The sequence below is a fragment of the Anomalospiza imberbis genome, chromosome 3 (assembly GCF_031753505.1).
Source record: "Anomalospiza imberbis isolate Cuckoo-Finch-1a 21T00152 chromosome 3, ASM3175350v1, whole genome shotgun sequence".
NCBI lineage: Eukaryota > Metazoa > Chordata > Aves > Passeriformes > Viduidae > Anomalospiza > Anomalospiza imberbis.
This window is the reverse complement of record NC_089683.1, coordinates 62,364,711-62,381,102: the sequence shown is the minus strand read 5'-3', so window position 1 is coordinate 62,381,102 and position 16,392 is coordinate 62,364,711. Positions and strand designations below refer to the sequence as shown.

At 40.0% G+C, this 16,392-nt stretch overlaps 1 protein-coding gene across 9 annotated transcripts in view; it reads right to left on the bottom strand.

The window, feature by feature from the left end:
• Positions 1 to 16,392, bottom strand: part of HIVEP2 (HIVEP zinc finger 2) — a 137,369-nt gene that overhangs the window by 103,260 nt on the left and 17,717 nt on the right. For all 9 annotated transcript variants that reach the window (XM_068184749.1, XM_068184746.1, XM_068184752.1 and 6 more), the window contains exon 2: positions 1,812 to 1,907. The gene's annotated coding sequence lies outside the window, so the exon portion shown is untranslated. The remainder of the gene's footprint in view (positions 1 to 1,811; positions 1,908 to 16,392) is intronic.

The following is a 16,392-nucleotide window of genomic DNA, read 5'->3' as shown; positions in this document are numbered from 1 at the left end:
CAGACCACTGCTCCTGCAGGACAAGAAACTCATCTTCACAAACCAGCTTTTCATTACCAATGCTTATACACACACCAAAACAACTTATTTACAAAAACACATACCAACAAATTATTCTGAATGTTTGAAAATTAATCAACTCACAAGAAACATGAGCAACAGAAATTCTTATTCCTGTATCCTTCCTGAAAAGGTGCTTGGGTATGAACAAGAGAAGAGACATCTGAACAAATACAAACAGTCTGGAAAGGGTCATGTTAACAGTGTTTGGCCAGCAGAGGCTACTGAGAGTGGCTAAAAAGGCATACTAGAAGCCCTGTCAGCAGAAGCAGGTGCAATGCCCTCTCACTTCAGTAGTAGATGTCAGCTCAGAGAGCTTCTCTTTGAACTGTCCAGACAGATGTGGAAACCTTCACCAACCAACACACAGGCTACCCGAGTTGTGAACTGCTCTCCCAAAACACCCTGCATTGATCAATGAAGAGCGATCTTTCTCTTCCTGCTCCCTGTAAGACTTCTGTCTTGCTTTCCCTCTCTCACATCACTGCTGTAGCAGTAGATCATCCATATTTCTGACAGTATCTTCAACATTACACATAAAAATACAGTGCATTAAACCCAGATATATACTTTCAGAGCAAACAGTCATCTCTCTTTATCACATATAACAAGCATTTCATTAATTGAGTTCTCTTCTCATTATTTTGTCTACCCATTTCCTTGTAATTCTGTTTTACGTTTGTATCTTTAACGCTTAATCTCTAAGAAAAGGCTAAGAAGTAAAAGAAAAAAATCCAAGCAGGGAACATTACTTTAACAGAAGGTGTTAAATGCAGTGCTATTCCACTCCCATCAGCATGAAGAAATTTTTTCAGCCAGCTTTGATGGAAGTTGCACTGAAGCCATAAGTCAGATGAAGATGTTCCATGCTAACAGCTACATGGTGTGCTCTAAACTGCTTTAGAACCTAAACCAACAATTTAATCACTCTCATAAAATCATTTTGCCATACTCTTACACGACCTGAGTGTGTTAAAAATATCAAGCCAGAATCGTAGAAAAGAAAAACATGTCAGCTATAAGTGAACTTAGATTTTTTGCCTTGTAGGCCATAAATTGAATAGCCTCCCTTCACCAGATGTGGATCTCAGTCTCCATTTCCTTATACAGAGTGAGGAAAACAGGCTCAAATATGGATTTACTTCCTATTGAAATCTTGGTTAAATATGGTGGGTGATGTAAAGATGAACATCAAGGGAATAACTGCCATCATCTGGTTGACTTTGGTAAAATGGAGTTAATTTACACTTCTTTAGGGACTCACTGGTATATGAAATTAATCTAATTTAGACTGACCAGAAATTGAAAATGGAATGAAGCAAGAAAGCAATTAAAGATCTTTCCTAAATGCAAAAAAAAAAAGAAGTGCAGCAATACAGTTAGAGTACAGAACAATACAGTTAAAGTACAGAACGCTTCATGCTACTGCGACCACTCCCTCCTTCTTGACAAAGAGAATACTCATCTGTATATCTACATATCATCACTGTACCAGTATAATCTCATCCAAAGGAAACACTGGTAGAATGCTTCTACCAATATCTGTGAATAAATACATGTTCAAGTTAAAACAGTTCACCATTGTGCATACAGGCCAGGCCTAGCAGATAAACATCTGCTGGAACAGCTCCATGTAACTGGTTGTACATGTGGCTTAACATTTACTTCAATGACTTTTAGCACCTTCTTGTTATTGTTTCTGTGCTGCTCCAACAAGCAATGGTTAATGTAAGCTGCAGACGTTCACATACCGTGTACTTGTGAATAACTGGTTCCCAGAGATGTGGCAGTGATAACATTGTCATCATAGGACTCAAAGTAGATCACATGTCAGAAGAGGGTCCCACCTGAAAGCATAACAAATCCAGATACTAAGTTCATCATATTCAAAGGTTTACAGCAAGCTCTGCCAATACATTTGTGCATTTCACACATTCATCCTGTGCATTAACAGGGTCTGTGCTTTTTCCAGGCTCACAGAAAACATTTTGCCATTCACAATGGCAAGCAAAAGTGCCCTGCTGTAGTCAAATTGTTTTAGCCCACTGCTCCAGACCATATTTCAGGCTCTACAAACTGCATCTCATCCTAGAGTAAGTGGTTTTCAAGAAGAAAGTCTGGTAAATAACAAAGAATTTTCAAGAATTCAGATTTTAGGCATAGTTTATTTTTTATAAATTACTCTAATGCTTCTTTGACTCTTCATGCCTCCAAAGTGGCTTGGCTCTTGCCTTTATTACACTTCAGTGAGCAGCCTCCACATCTCACAGTTCACTAGTATCATGTACTCCTTCATTTGCTGCCACATAAGCAAGTCAGTGTTTCCTATATTCTGCATTTGGTGTCCAGTAACAAGTGTAAAACCATGTGAAGACTAAGTTGCAAAGAACATAATCCATGGGTCCAAAACAACAACAAAAAAATTATAGGTGAAAGGCAGTATGCTGCCCATGGGTATGATGCTACAATGCAATACCTAAAGTTTGCCTGCTCTGAAACAGTATTAACACAAACAGAGTAGTGCACCTATTTGTGGGCATAGGCACACTTAAATGCCGGATGCTGAGGTGAGCTGCTGAGCCACAGCATGGGACCCAGCAGCAGTGAGGAAAACGGGGGAGCAGTGACTGCCCTGAGGCAGCGCTGGCTGGTAGATGGTGCAGAGATCTGAGTCTCAGATAGATCTGTTCTGTGGAACTGCAGAAATTTTCTTTCCCAATAATTACCTACAAAAGCAAAAATTCTCGACCTGTTGAAGCCTTAAAAAGAATCTTCCTTCCCAGAGAAATCATTTGTGACATACCCCCCACAGAAGGATAAACACAGCCAACTGCCTTCAACAGAAGAAGATACTAAGACATGCAACACATTCTTCTGCTTGCAGATTTCTTTGCAGTCACTTAATAATCTGTTCCTAATGACTGCACCTGATCATTTACCTTGCAAACTACCAGGACTTTCCAGGTGAATAATTTAAACATTTTTCTTTCTTTTTCTTTATCTCTGTTAACAGTAGTGTTAGAAAATGAAAACTCTCACAAATACTTTCATTTTAAAGTTCCAAATCACCATATGAATTGAAAAGAATGATCACCAGATAGCTACATCATGAACAGAAATATATAGCACACATGGAAGTGTGAAGTGAAATGCAGTCTATCATCTCTAGTGAATCAGTTCAAATCTAACTCAAGCTGGTAGCTGCCACCAGCTACCTTTGGCTTCCTGCTCTCTAGTGTCCTGTAGGAAATCAGTTTGTAATTCTCCATTTGATTCCCTTTTGCTCAGATTTCTTCACTGAGTCTTTATCCTCTTCTTTAGCCAGTTCCAGATTTTCAAGGCCAACAGTTATGCCTGCTGTATCTCTGCTCATAGTTGAGATGGGAGGGATCTCAGAGACCGTGTAGAAGAAAGTCAAAACTGTTCAAAACAAACCACTTCTAGTAGAGTCAGACACGCTAACGAGCAACAGCTAAGAATTGATGTAATTACTCATGATCCTGACAACTTTCAAGATCTTTTACAAAGATCTTTCTGTCAGAGGCCTCCTAATTCCTTACCTGTGGTGAGAAACAAGCACCAAAGTCCCAAAAATTCACCTAAAAATTGCAAGTCCTAGAAGAGCTTCTTTAAGGCAAAAGCAAAGTCTTTCTAGGTGAAGCAGAAGCATGGAAGCCATTGTGAAATGAAATGAAAATGGAAATTATATGGGAGGTATTTAAGTACATGGTTCTAGCAATTATGGAAATAGTGTTGACAGAAATCCACTGGGGACCCAGTGCTTAAAATCTCAGTGGGAGAAAGACTGGGAACTAAACATACAAATCAATACAGTCTCTACAGAATGAGAGACTGGTAAGAAAATGAATACAGCTTTTATCCAAACTGTTTATTTTCTATACCTAGACAGTGATAATCTCTAGTGCTATCAATGAAAACCTTCATTTTCACAAGCAATGTTTTAAGGAAATGCAATATTAGGCATAGTTAGAAAAAATAATGGAAGCTGAAATTAATTTTTTGCTTCCAACTTAATTCTACATGTGTGCCATCACTTCTTAAAACTGAGTCTACATGTCTTAAGACTATCCTAAAACTGCATTTATATATACTAAGCTACAGGTAAGTTACTCCCTTGCCCCAAAGTTACTCCTTTCTTACAACAAATACATCAGTGAAGAAGCAAATATGCAATCTTTTGTATTTATATATTTATATATATATATATATATATATGTGTGTGTGTGTGTGTGTGTGTGTGTGTATATAAATATTTATATCAATGCACACAGCAAAGTTATACCAACAGAGCTAAAGAGACCTAACAACCACAGGTATTTATAAAGTCCCTATAAAACCACTGTTGTGCTCTATGACTTACCACGTTTTTAGTAATTCTTTCTCCCCACGCTAATTTGAAGAATGAATGAGGACTTAAGAAATAAACAAAGTAGCTAAACCAAATGCTTAGACTGATTCTATACAAGCATCGAACTCTTTACTAAACCCAGGTCAGGAGGGGTATCAAGCCTCAAAAACTCTCCAGACACATAGAATATATTTTATTATGAATTTCATTAAAAACTATAGCTTCAAATTTCAAAAAATATACCTCTTAATAGCCTTTCAGAAATATAGAGTTTAAAGTTAAATAAAAATATGTAATTAATTATCTGAAAAAACAATTTCTGTCCTTTCCTCTCAATAAAACTAAGGCTCAAGTATTACTTTCCTGGCACCTGTTTTCTGTTTTACAACTTCAGCATAATTTCAGTAAAGGTGAGAAAGTTGGTATTTTGTTCTCTCTGCCATCAGAAGCTGCATTACAGACACAAATGTACTTGTATGCTTTACTATGCAACGCAAAAAATGGATGGATGGATGGATGGATGGATGGATGGATGGATGGATGGATGGATGGATGGATGGATGAAGTGACAGTAAAATCTATCAGGCTGACATCCATGCAGACTGAAGCCCTCTTCTCCATACAGAAGAGGCACAGTGCTTGACAATGACACAGGCTTTTCCCCAGTCCACGTCTCCACACACACTGCAGCTGCACTCTGGGAGGAAAACAGGAGCAGTAGTTTCTCAGTAACCGGGAATTGCACTGCTGATAGTGACTATTCAGTTCTGCCTTTGTAATGTCTGTGCGAACACAAATAGGTCACATCAACAAGTGGGAGGGCAAGCAGGAAGAGAATGAGAGAAAGGAGATGCAGCTGCAGGCAGGGAGTAAACTGCAGTAGGGGGTTCCACGGTGATGCACAGCAATCTGCTGCCCAAAAGCATTGGGGAATTCAGAAACAGGAAATTGGAAGTAGTCCCTGGCACAAAGCTACACAAAAGGAGTGAGGAGCATACAGAAAAGAAACCATTAAAATCTCCAGACAACTTACTTTTTCTTTGACTTTCTTTGATAACCTGCAGAGAACCCCTCTAAAATTAAAAAATATTTGTTAAGACTGTCCCTGGCATAATATATTCCACCAGCACTACTTAATTAATCAAGTACATTATTCTTTGTTACTTTGTTACTCTATGACTTGACCTTTCTCCCTTTTAGATTAATCTTTTTTTTTGGTTTGTTTTTTAATTCTGCCCCTTATTTTCATGAATGTTTGTGATCACAAAATATATTGAGAGTGACAGACAGTAAACATTACTGGAGGCTGTTGTAGTTGGACTGTGACTTGGACTGTGATGTGAATGATCATCCGGAGGCGGGTATATGAGCTCAGAGTTAGAAGGTCACTCCAATGCCCATCTCTCCAAACATCAACACTTTTGAAAAACAACCTCTAAAATCAAGACCTAACACCAGGAGAATTTCACAGTAATTTCTATTTCTATTCCAGCCACAGTAATGAAACTCATTTCAGAGATCAAAAGTCATTAAACAGAGAATGTTGACAAATGAGACAGAAGATGCTGCGGATATGAAAGCACAGGGAAAAACATCCCATTCCACCCCATATACCACTGAGATATAACATCCCAAGTACTGGTGAGAGATGCGCAGAAAAAGACAGAGTCAGTCTAGAAAAGCACAAAGAGATTTGATCACTAATCAGAGACAGAAACCCATCTGAAAGTCACAACTGTCTCTTCAGGCTCTGAAAGACAGAATTAAATTGGCTTAGTACTATATTCAAAAACTAATTTAATTAGCTGACATTAAGCAGGATAAGTTTGCAGTACCATGTTGCTCTGACAAGCCGTCTCCAGAAGGGTAAGTGGAAGGTAAAATCTTATTTTTCAGGATGAGATTATGGCCATGCACTGAGACAGAAGGTAATGGCATATCTGCTGAGGGCAGCTGAAACTTGGTGCTGGATATTTCATCTCACACTATAAAAGCATGGTATGTGATAGACAACCCAGAAGTGCAAGTTTCAGATTCTGCACGTTTATTCATATGGCTGTGCAGCTTCATCCTCCTTCTGCTGTTGCCACTTACATAAAGAAGAGAACCTCAGTGTATACAGGAGCTTTTCCTCCAGTTTCTCTGTCAGAGCTTCTCTCTGGAAAGACTATGACACCCTAGGTGAATTTTTTTTTTCTAAGATAGCATGTTGGTCCCTGTTTGGGAGAACGAGGTCCGTGCAGGGAGCAGTTTCTGTGCTAATGGGGCAGGCTGACACATCTGTCGGCTGCTGTTGTGTGTTTCATGGGGTCACCCACAGCACCCCTGCTCTGCTGTACCAGGACTTCTCTACTTGTACTAGAACCTGCACATCACAGTGCAGCCTGCAAGCAGAGTGGAGATGTTTCACAGCAAATAAAAGTAAACACAAACTATGGCAAAGATCTAGCAGCACATAGTGATGAATGAAGAATTAAAGGTAAAATGCATACTAAATCCAAATTGTTTCTCCAAGGAACACTTGGAGGAAATGGAACAACACATTTCAAAGGAAAAGTCCCATGAATATGGGATGTAACAAGCCTTGACTTCTCATGCCTCCTTGTATTGATAAATTTAGTTCTGGAGATAGGCATCTCACTGTCAGTGCTAGAAATTCTGCTTATTGTCAAAGTAGGCACATGTATCCCAGGGTGTGACCAGGAAAGCTATTGCTCACATCACTTACACTAATATCTCAGCTTTGTCACACCAGAACCAAGCCAGATTTACCAAGCAAGACAGATTTACCAAGCAAGCTTCATCCATCCCATTAGCAAGTCATTAAGGAGGTGTTCTTCCATCCCCTGAAAAACGTGCACAGCAATATGAGATCTTAATTTAGGCTGGCAGTGCCCTTCTTCCTCCCGCGACTCCTCTCACCAGGACTGTATTTAGGCTGTGTGACCTTGTGTGGCAGCTCACAGATTTTAAGTGCAAGCAAAACACACCGCATGCCCTTCTCTGGCATCACATTAATTACCCTACTTTAATGACTTCTACTGATAAACCACCCGGTGTACCCAGCCATCCTCCCCAGTGCCTGCATCTACAGCAATAAATTAAACACGCCCTTTCCCATACCCTGCCACCGTGTCATCCACCAGTAGAGAAAAAGCCACTGAGAGTCTCAGCTGGCAGTCATGGGTGAAAACCCCAGTTTTACCAGTCAAGAGACCCAGTTTTACTAGCCATTTGACAGGTGACCCTGAATTTCTCTATGTTTTTTTCATATGGAAGAATACTATTTCTTTTCAGCTACAATGAGAACCACAGATACAAGATACTACTTATTACTGGGAAGTATCTACACCACCTATTACTCTACATATAGCTACAGATCAGAACTTCAACTAAACAAACATAGCTACAGAGAACATATGATTTTGTAGTATTATTTCTTAATTATTTCACTCTCTTCCAGGAAACTCAAGTCCACAGCTGAGCACAAATAAAGACACAAGATCTTTATGATAAGAAAAGCAAAACAATGGCCTGACATGACCTAACGAAAGCACAGGATACTACTCCCCCAGGGTAGAAATCTCCTTATTCCAAAACTTCCTTTCAAGTGTTTTGGATATGTTACTAAACAAAGAAAACAAGACATTCACTTTTGCAAGGCAGTAACATTGTTTTAAATAGTGGCATCTGACATTATTCCATAAATCATCCACAAAATCAATGGGCTTTATGTCAGATGGGACCTTTAAACTTAAGAATAAAACAAGTTTAGGACTGAATTGCAATGCAAAGATACATGTAATAAACTAAATATGTCAAAAGCTTCAGGGGAAAAAGGGTTGGTGAAGGTTTAACATGGTTTAACACAGTGCACAAAGGCAGACACATTTACCTCTGTGAAGCTAAGTGATGTATGGTGCTGGAAGTAACACCAAATCATAGCACTTGAGAAATAGACTGAGTACTTAGCCACTGGTGATTTCTTATCTGACCATGGAGGGCATCTCACAATCTGTCTCCATCTTTGATCGCTGTGATAACATTTCTTTCCTCTCCTCATCTGTCAGGTATTTATGCTGTAAATTCAGTGAATTTGAAGATGTAAAGACAAGAAAGCCTACATCTTCATAGAAGACTTTAGATATTACCACACGGACAATAAAAGTCATGGTAATAAAAAAATCACATCACATAATTGTAACATTTTACCATTTTCACATAGCTTTATATCCAGAAAGTATTTTCAGAGGAATTAATTCAACCTTCCTCCCAACATCTCTTTTGTAACCTTGTTTCCTACGTAAAAAAAAAAAACCTGCAATCACAAACCGTGTGTGATGTCGCACCTGTGTCTATCCGTCTTCCCTTAGTAATTTCTCTAAAGATATTCAACAAAGAGGTAGCAGTCTCAAAATTACTCAATTACCAGAAGTTCCTTCCAATTCCACCTTATGCTTAGACAGGAGAGAGATGGTCAGCATTCATGTTGGGGAAAAATCTTCCACATTGAGTCAGAGAGTGCAAAACTTGCAGATAAAACAGATGTACGGAGATGCAAAATGGTGTCAAAAGCTGACGTTCACAACTACAGGTGCACACATATGGCTAAACAAAATTGGGAAAGGAAGCAACTTCACCCACTGGAGTACACTGGCCCAGCTACCCAACCACCGTGAGATGGACAGTTTGTATCTGTGGTCTGTATCTCACTGGGAAAAGCCTACAAAGTTCCCACAGCCCAAGTATCTCCCATGGAGTTTTCTAGGGAGGACAAGTGCAGCATTTCAACAATCCTGAAGCCCTCAGTGAGAAGATACTGCTTTAAAATGGTGAGAGGAAAGCCTGGTAGCTGTTGCAGAAGAAAATACACATACACACATCCCTGAGTACACATTACAGTTGCAAAGACAAAATTCCAAACCCGAAATAATACAATACTGTCACAATTGGCTGTTTCAGCAAAATGTAACAACAAAACCAGAATAAACACCACTGATGAACTTCACTGCTGTCCTCTCACAAAGCAGTGTCTGCCAATAATTACATTTATGCTACTGCCACTGCAACACAGTAAAACCAGATCAGAAGCAAGTGATTTATAAAATTGTAACCAGTAGCACTGAAATTATAATCTTACTTTGTTGTAAAAACTAAAAAAAAATATTAAAAGGCTGGATTTTATTATACATATTTGTGTCATTAATTATATCAAAACACATCTAAATGTTGATGATACTTCAAATATAGTGTGCAATGAAAAATAGGATGAAACAACTTTTGAAGTAATTTATTAGTCATTCCCATACTTGATAAGAAAACAAATATTATACTGATTTATTTATTTTAGGCTATCAAGAGTATCATATTCTGAAAGTGGTCATTTCTTTCCACCACCGGTTTGTAGCATCCTGCTTCCAACTCTGCAGTTTAGTAACTCAGAGTTTCATCTGCTGGTGTGAGGAAAAAGATTTGAGTAGCTACAAGTAAGTGCAACTAAAAGAAATGGCTTGTAGTTGAAAGACAAATGACAGCGGGATGGAACACATAACCAGAATATTTTAGAAGTCAAAAAATTTTCTTCGTATTGATATAATATGGACAACAGATGGGTTTTTAAATGCAGCTCTCGATACAACTTTGCATGTGAGAAAGAAAATAATTTGGAGTTCACAGGAACAGGAGCAGATTGTTATGTGAATCCAGTTGGTGTCATTCTACACCCTTAAATTCTCCTGCAAAATACTGTAAGCAGAACAGCAGGAGTCCCAAAATTCCCTTCACTGGCTCCAGTCATTCCTATTTACAAAGTATATAACCATATACTTCAGGAGAATGTGTAGAACCCAGTGATTTCAATGCAACTTTGGAATCTGCCTGAAATTTAAGTTTCTCTTAGGGGCTTTGCTAATGAAGCACCAGATTCATCTGGCAGATATCTGTGTTGAATTTCTCTCATGCCTTGACTGCTGACTGCACCTTAGTTAGGCTGTTTTTCCTCTTAAGTAAAGGAGCTAGAACTGGACTCCAAAGCCACATGTAGCCTGACTTTTGCAATTCATTCTATGTTTAATACCATAAATATTTTGAGCAGAGGCACCTATAGTAAATGGCACAACTATTGGTCACTCTGAGAATGGTCACTTAAAAACAGACACAAACAACAGCAACAAAAAAATTAAGGTTCTAACCCCACAGTCAGTTTTAGCATAAAACCCCTATTGGCACCCTATGGATCAATGGCAGAATACAGCATCTGTCTACAGGACATCTCTGTAAGATAAGGAAGTGGAAATGACATGAAGAGAACACTGCACTACAGTGATACTGCTGTGCCTCACTCATATTTATGAATATAACTCGCATGAAAATCAGTGTTAGGTGGTGTGAATCTTGCCCCAAACTCATGAACCATGTAGCAGAACCAGGAATTGAAGCTGTGGCTACTGAGTCCCCACCCAGCCAGCTAGTCACTAGACTGTACTTCCTTGGGTAGAGAGTTCCAGTAAATACATCAAGTCAGCTGTGTACTGCTGAGCTTGTGTGATCACACGTCACAGACAGTAAAGCATGCCACCACCATAAACTCAAAGGTCTACTCCATGCATATGATGTTGCCATTTCTAGTTTTGATGCAAAGCATTCAAATTCCAAGTGCAAACACATGCATTTAAAGCAGTTTTTCAGATGGAATAAAGTATACATTGAAGCAGTGAGTGTTATTCTAGTTTTCTACAAGAATGACATGTCAGCAGAAACAAAAAACTTCTTTCTCACTATTTCAACCAGGCACCTTACTGCATGCAGTATGCCAGGAAAACGGACTTGCTGCAGGAGGAATTGAACTGGCACAAGCACAACAGAAAGGATTTTGATCTACAGGCATTGCACAGTGGAAAGCAACTGCACAAGGAAGCATGCTCCATGTAGATAAACCAAATCTAGTATGATGCACTCAAAAAAAACAACTCCATTCTCAAAGTAAACATTGCAACAAACATCTCGAAAGTTTGGGAAGGTTCAAAATCAGGGCCTGCCAAGGTAAAGAAAGACAGCACACATATTTTTGCAGGGATGAAGCCTGTTCTCTACAATAGAGAAGGGTGCTGTATTAGTGCTTCCAAAGAAACATGCACCCTGGCAACACCACTAGGGTGTTGAACTCACCTTGGTGAGACTGATGGTGCAATCAACACAATCCCATGGCCAGCCTTGGCTAAAACTGAACAAAAGGTTTTGCTTCTCATCCCCACAAAGAGTGAAACCATCTTGGCTTGTGATCTGCCTCTCCCAAAGCAGTGACAGGTTCACAAGGGCCTGGCTGGGGGATAGCAGGACTGCAACAAACACAATCTCAAGAACCAGGCAAATGCTCTCAAATCCATTCCTGTGACAAGGAGCTAAGACCACACACCCACTTAGGCCACACATTACACAAATTTCACTATTACCTAGGGTCCAATTTTACACACATAGCAGCTCTGCAGAGGTTGTGTTGCAGCAACAAAAAAGGGTGGCCTTTGCATGGCTCCAGACACCATACCAAGGCACACAGTACAACTAGAATTAAAAGAAAGTAAGTCTGCAATAATGAGAAGATTTGTTTAAAACTCTCCCATCTTAATCAAGTCTTTATTTGTATCAGACTTACTGTAAATTTGTTTGATTTTTTTTTTAAATGCTTCAATCTGCTAAGAAAAGTCTTCTTGCAGATGGACTGGTAATGAAATACAAATAGAATGCTTAATACGAAAAATGTAACGCACAGCATATTTTTTTCCTTTACTTATTTCATCTTAATTTGCACCTGGACATTTTCATGCTGAGAATCTCATTTGGTTAAATAATTAGTGTAAATTAAATTTCAACTTTTTTAACAAGGAAAAATGGTGAAACTGGGTTGGTAATTATTTCAAGTTTTGCTAAAGCATGAAAGCAACTTGATAACCTGACAACACTTAAGGGTTTGAAAGAATAAGATACATGAAAGCAAGAAAAATGAACCTGTGTACAGCAACTTGAAGAGCAAGAAATCCCTTTGTGCAGAGCCTTATGACCTGGAGTAGTAACCTCTGAAGATCTATTCAAAGACCCCAGGATGTGAGAGTTTACTCCTCAGCAAGCCACTGCCTGCTCATGCACAGAGACACACCCCCTCCTTGTCTGTGCATCAGTGCCACTCGTGGCAATTTACTTTCTTCCATCCAGCAGCCACATGCTCACTCTACTCTGCTCACTCACAGATTTCAACAGAAATTGCACCAGAACCAAGGCCAGCCCACATCTCCCAGAGCACATGGTGAACAACCCTCACTCCTCACAGGCACTGATCCCAGCTGTGCTCATCTGCCATGGCACCATCCTGTGCCTGCACAGCCCAGCTCACCCGCCAGCTCATCCCCCAGCTCACCCCCCCATCAGTCCTCAGCCCACCCCTGGCTGGCCCCCAGCAAAAGCCAGCAGGCACAGGCTCTCACCTGACAAGATAAGGCAGCAGAGATCCACAACAACTCCCCCTGCAGCCATGCTCATCTCATGGATCCTACCAAAACACAGGGTGGAAACTCCCATGGGTCCCGTCTGACCCTCCTGGCTTTACAAATCATGGCTCTAAACAAAAGCCACAAGGACTTCTCATCCAAAAGAGTAAAGGAAACTCAAGTAAAGTACACCCAAGTAAAGGACACTCAAACCCTCCTAAGTAGCCATAACAGCAAAGTGCACCAACAAAAATTTCAACAATTTTATACAATGTCCCTACAAGTAAATCATGGAGTTACAGAAAGGACATAACCATTATTCAAACAAAACCCACTACAGAGTCAAAAGTAATAAATACTGGAGTTGACAGAAACAGAAAGCATTTGATGAACTGTAATTTTGGTTTCCATCATGCAGGTTCAGAAAAATGTCTTTCTTTACCTTCAAAGTCTCAGTGCCCTCACGTGCCACTGTTTAGATTCCCAGCTCTAAGCTTCTGCTGCTCTAACAGTAGTGTGACTATACAAAGCTAAGTCAATTCAGTACAATAAATGAAAATTGTCTAGAAGACTGAAATTTTTTTTAAGTTTTCATAAAAAAGCAAGTTTCTCCTGAAGGATGTTGCACTGACAGTCCAACAGAAATCCTGCATTTGTTTGGAAAATAAGGACATACCAAGAACAACATGGTTCACTTCCTTATAGCGCCTTTTCGACATCCCTTGGCCATGACCTGGGTAGCCTCCAGTGTGAGAAAATACTCATTTCCCTCTCTGCTTTTTCATCCCCTCGTCTCCGGGCTGAGGTTATCAGCACTGGTGCTGGCTACAGCAGTGGCTTACAGAGGCTGCTTGTCACTGTAACATCTCAGCTGCCACCTGTGCCAAGGCGCCATCAGCCACTGTGTTCATGTATGCATGGCAGTGCAGGACACCATCCATATCAGCACCCATTTTTGGCCATCTGTTGTTAATAACAATAAAGTTTAAAAGTAAGGGAGTTTATAACACTATGCCACAGTTTACAGATGTTTCATTTATAGATAAGACAAAGGAAAAATAAATCATTATTTGGTCAAAATGAGATGGAGCATGACAGTTTGAAGGGGAATTCAGGAGCACAAAACTATTCCTTTCCAAAATAGTCACTATTCCTGAAGACCTGATATTCTTGCACCTTTATCTCCTGACATTATTATTTAACATCTGTATACATGCCACTAAAGCAAGAAGTCATCCCAGGCTTAACAACTCAGCATGACTTTGAAGATCAAGCCTAAGTAACAGCAGAGAAAACTGCCAAGGAAATATTATTAAAGGAAAAATTAACTTAAAACCAATTGTTTTTATTCTAATGCATTCATAGAATCACTTGCCTCTCCTTTCTATAAACTGTAAAATCTCTTAAGACAGAGGACTGTTGCATTGCATACATGCCTAATGATACTATAAAGACATATTTAAAAAAGGAAGGAAAAAGATTCATATAACACTTTACAGGGGCAATCACAGCTCATCAGGATATTTTCTTTTACACATTTAATCAGGCCCATTTAAGGGAATTTCCCCATTTATTATCCCAGAGGAAAAAGAAGGTAGGGGTTGGGGTGGGGGGAATTTGGTGTGCACATATACAAAACCCTCCAAGAACTGCTCACACTTGAGCAAGTTCACTCTTCTGTCTCTTAAACATTCCCATCCCAAGACTTTGTTTCAAGACACGTCCTCCTAATGAATAGCTGGACCCTGTCTGTACAGCTGGGAGTACCAACACACAGCGTGTCATCTCAAAACCCAGTCATATCCTATTCTGCAAAAGGTCGAGTGCCGTTACTTCTTTGCCTATCTTTGCCTATGCTTTTTCCTGCTAGCAAGTATCTCACCAGGCATGATTCATGTTACATAACTCCAGCTTGTTAAAAACAACAGTTATGCAGCTAGGCAGTACGAAAGATTAATGAGGTAAATCCAGAAGTTGCTTATTACAGAACCCAGACAAAAGCTGCTCCTTAAATAATATGCCTATGCAACTTTAAACAAATGAATAAGCCACTGCACCAGCACTGTTTACATTCAAAGTTAATTAAATCTTTCAGATTCAGGATGCTGTACTCTAGACTACTCAGTGCTGCCTCTCATGCCACTATATGCTAACTCCCTAGTGCATGTGAGTTTTATTTTTTAAAAGTGACCCACTCCCCTCCCCAATCATTAGAGAATAACAGCTGAATACTGAATCAGTCAATTTCACTCACAAAAACACTGTATTGCTTTAATGTTCTGGATGACTATGCTGAGATAAAATCCTCCTCCCTAAGTTAGCAGCAAAATGCTTGTGTTTTGCAAATAACCATTTTTACTCATATCCCGTTTTTGGTTATGAAGTGCAAAAGCAGCAGCCAGAGAGGGAGAGAGGGTTAAACAGGCTTCCTGTCAATGCTCTGCAAGAAGCCAGCCTCTGTACTGCAGCAAAGCAAAGCAATCTGCTCAGGCCCAGGATATTCAGCATTATTCAGCACTATTGGGACCTTATTCCAGGATCTCTCAATGCCCACCTGACAGTGTGTCCTCTGCATTAAGGTAGTGATATGGTCTCCCCAAGACAAATCATCACCTGACCATCCTGTCTTTGCAGCTCAGCTGTGTCCAGTGACATGCTCCGTGGAGCAAGCCATTGCCATATAACTGTATTCTCTTCTCAGTCACTTCTCCAGTAGGTAAAAAAAAAGGAAAAATAAAAAGAAAATTACAAAGCTCATATTTCTGGCATCACCACCCCAGCAGAGCAATAGGGAGGCGACTGGCTGCCCCGGGGAGGAGGCAGCAGCAGTGGGGGCCTGTGTGAGCACCAGCTGGCTGCCAAGCCCAGACCTGAAACTAGGTCTCAGCCCATTCGACTGCAGGGAAAGGGAGGAAAAAAAAAAAAAAAAAAAAAAAGAAAAAAAAAAAAAGGCAGCAGCACTTTCTCAGAGCAGGAAGAAGGGGAGGCCACGAGCGTTTCCTGTTGTGCAGCTGAAACAAGCAAAGACGTCATTACACTTATGCTCCCTCAGGGTGTCAGCAGATTGAGGGCCAAAGTTCAGTCATTTCCAATGCACCGCAAGGAGGGAGGTTTGGGAGGAGAAACCAGCAGTGGCTTTATTGCTAACAGTGTTCTCTGCACTTGCATAGCAAAACAGCTAAGCAGTCAGCTGCAAAGTATCGTATGTGACTAGAAACAATATTTGCTCAGGAGCCGTGCTGCTCTTGTTTTTCTTGTACAGCTTGTGTAAGAATATTACTGCAATATAGAAGTAGAATGAAATATTACTACAGTATCAAAATGTACTAAGCTTTTTTTTGTAGCCCATACTTTGCAAGCATCTGGAAATCAAGCCTTACGTTGCTTTGGATCCCATGTTTTGTACAACTAGTGGGTAAAACTCCAGGATTCCCTTGTCAGATATGGCCAACATCCTGGCAAAGTGAATACAGAAGCTTCTTT